A 3,847-nucleotide genomic window follows, 5' to 3' on the forward strand; every position below is an offset into this window, starting at 1 on the left:
CGCCGCGGCGCTCAGCAGCCTGCCCCGGCTCGGCCGCCACAGGGCGCGCTGCGCAGGCGCCGGGCTCCGAGGGGCGGCACCGCACCAGCAGCAGCCGCCGGCGCTCGGCGGGCGGGCAGCAGCGGCGGCGGCACGCACGACGCACAACATGTCACCGCGCCGCAAAATGGCCGCCCCCGCGCCGGTGGCGGCGGCGGAGCGGCTGTGGAGGCGGTGGGGACGGGGCCGCTGCTGCGTCTCCTGCCTGCGCCTGGATCTGAGCTCCTGTGTGGGCGCCGCAAGGAGAGGCGTTCAGGATCGGTGGTGTTCGTGGTGCCGGTTCCTGCTGGCTTGGGATCCCAGCGCTCTCCGGTTCTGGTGTCCGGCTGTTGCTGGCTCGCTGCCTTCCGTGCTTGGGAAGGATCGGTCAGGGTCCCCAGGTGGACCGACTGACCCACGCTTTTCGTTCGGGGAAGGGGATGAAGTGGGGTAGGTGATGGTTTCTAATGTATGGAGAGCCGAGTGGAAACATGGTCTGGTGAGGCTTTGACGTTTGTTGTCAGATTCCTGGTGGCGGTCATAGGCACCCGTTACTTTGACTTCAGTGTCATCAGTGACGGTAACTCGCATCTTGCCTTCGGCAGGAGAAAAGCAGTCGCAATACTGATGGTAAAATCCATTTTTTGTTGTTCTGTTTTCTAAAGCAGTGCTATGTTTTAAATTGAGTCAGTGTTTAGACAGAGAAGTTCATTTTCTTCAACCATCATATTTAAGCAAGTACCTGTTTCTTGATGTGAGTCGTCTTCATCAGTTAACTGATTTTATTTATTTATTTATTTTAATGAACAAATTGAGGCCATAATGTCTTGGTGGATGTATGTGTGCATATGGGGGGGGGGAGAAGGGGAACAGCTGACCCTTCTCCAATATGAAATAGTGGAGCTCTTAATCATTTTTCTACACTGTTTTTCATGGCTGTACTTCTGTACTGTTTGCTCAGCCTTCCAAGTGGATGTTGCCGGTCAGCATGAAGTAAATGGTCTGTTATAGTTAGTGCTTCCTTGGGAAATCTCTTGCAAAGTTCATATGCTGCTCAGACTTGAAATAAAGTAGGTATTAGAGTGTGTGCTGACAGTCCTTCTTGGTTCCACAGTGTAACTATTTAACTTATGTTTTTGCAGTTGAGCTGCTACTATAGAAAATTGAGGCCAACTAACTTCCAGGCCAGAGTAATTTGAGACAACGTTACTCCGGCTTGCCCAGTTTCCACTGTTACAAAAATGCATTTATATGGATACAGCTGCCTAAAAACAAAGTTTGGTCTTGGCCAGGTCTCTCAGACTCTGTAACAAATGTGGGAGCTTAGCTAAGGCACTGTCACCAGTCTCTTGACTAGTGATCAAGCAATCATGGTGATTATTTAACATGCAATAATAACAAACAGAAATGTATCATCTCAAAAAGCATGTCTTAGAGAACTATGAAATTGTAACAATGTGTTGAATGTTACTTGGAATTATATGGTTACTCTCACTGCACAATGAAAGGCATGACAACATAAGAATATGTGACAACTTTTTTTTTTGTAGTAGTTATGACTTTCAAGAGTTTTCAATTTATAGTTGAAAACTGTACAGTAAGTTTAAAAAAAAAAAAAGAAAAGAAAATTCATTTTGTACTCTCCCACTGCACATTCCTGATTCTCTACACATTTTTCTGAATGTCTTTTTTTTTTTTTTTTCACATGTTCTAGTATGAAAATTTCAGCTATGGTTAAAGAAATTATCTACTTTGATTAAATCATCTCAGTTACATGAAAACCAGTCAGTGTATAGATGTATATCACACATAGAGTGTGATATAGCTGTAACTTCCTTCTGTTCTACAAAAACACACCAGAAATGTAAGAAAGCCAGTCTCAAAAATCTGAACACAACAGCTCAAAAAGACTTCTCTCAAGCAATCAGTTAATATGAAGAATAAATCAAAGAGATGGGGGTGATCTGATAAGGTGACTGTAGAGGAAAGAAAGTAACTAATACCTGGGGAAGGCTCCAGACTGCCAGCTTGTGGTGGATGTCACAGTTTTGGGTGTAGTGATAGTCTAAAGATATAGATTCTGCATAAAGCATGCAATCTGAGGTGTAAGTATGTGAAAGAACATAAGCCTTTGGAAAGATGGATATTAGGAAAGCTTACACAAGGCATCTTGACAGTAAGTAACCAAAAATTTTCTTATTTAACCTCAAAGAGTATCTTCCCCCCCCCCCCCCCCCCGTTTATATATTTTTGTGAACTTGTTGTCTGTTTCAGGTATAGCGAATAAACACTTTTATTTGTACTTTTAATTTAACCTGTCATGAATTAAAAGTGATCTGATACTAAATGAATGTCAAAAATTCATTTCTCAGTCCCTGGAGTAAACTGCAAAGTACCTAGCTCCCTGTTGTGTTTTGTGGAGTATCAGAAGGCTAAGAGAGCATGGTCCCAAAGAAACTGTTCAGATTCTCTGGAGAACAGGTGTTATGGACTCGGAGAAGAAGGAAATATCACTGCACTAACCGTAAGTCAATAGCTCTCTGTCATCCTCAATACAAGGGCAGGCTATAATAAAAGCCTAAAATCAGCAGGCAACTAGGTGAAAACCTGGTGTCCATTCCTACTGTGACAGACAGAACATATATATTCCTTAAATGTATCTGTTTCTCTGTCAATATGCTGTTAGAAGCTATGAGAAGATTGCAGAGGTGCAGTTGCTGCAGATAGAGCTTTGTGTTCTGTGGTCTCAGAGTCTCTCCAGCCACTAAGCTTCTCATCTTAATTTGAATTTATTTTTCTTATCTGTTTATATTTTTTTCTTGGTAGTAATGGTAACAGTGATGGTGCAATGATAAGTTAATGTAGTTCTGTCTTCCTGAATGTGTATGCTACTGGAGATAGTTAATGTTATAATGGTATACTGGTAATACCAGTGGTGGGAGCAATAACCATTTTGCTGCTATTACTTGGTTTTAGCAGAATTTAACAGCAAACCTCTTCTTACTCAGTAACAGAAACAAACTTATCACTCAAACCTTTAGCTTCACCTCAAATGCCTCGTGTATTGGTAGTGCATTTTCCGTATGAAATCGTTAAGACAAAAACTGTCTTAAATAATACTTCTTAAATCAAGCATAAAGATTCGGTACCTCTTGTATGCACTGTGATAACTTATTAAATAAAATGATTTATTTTTCTTGTATAGACTCCAGCCTCTTCCAGGACCCTGTGTAGACAGTGCCAACTTAAAATCAAAACCTTAAAATAAAGGTCAGAAGTACTAAATTTGGATGTCCAATTTAGTATCACAAGGGTATGGTTTCTAAGAACACTTAACATAGGAGAGTATTTATATATTTAGCATACATACCCCATTAACTTCAGCAGGCACTTGGCTCTGCTCATCATATCCAAGGTGTCAAGCTTGATGCTCAGAAAAGAAAGAATGAACAATTATGCAGTGGTTCTGAGCAAGTTTAAACAGCGTTTGCTGCCAAAGCCATGATGCCTTTGTGCTTTTATATTAATTACCTCATTTGTCACAAACAACTGTCTAATCTGTTTTTTTGTCCTGGATTTATAGCACATTAGGAGTGTATGTTGGTAATTTTGGTGTGGAGCTGTGCATATGACAGGAAGTTCAGAGGATTTATTCATATTTAATCTTTGTGTGGAATGAGGATGATGCTGGAATATCTGGAGTCCTATGAGGAGTGATCACATTGAAGATCCTACTTTTTTTTTTTTAAGATTCATTTTGCTTTATGAGGCCATATTATATATTAGAACTGATTTATATATATGTGATTTTGGGAGATCTCTATCATCC

Source organism: Netta rufina (genome assembly GCF_964035555.1).
Source record: "Netta rufina genome assembly, chromosome: 1".
Lineage (NCBI taxonomy): Eukaryota > Metazoa > Chordata > Aves > Anseriformes > Anatidae > Netta > Netta rufina.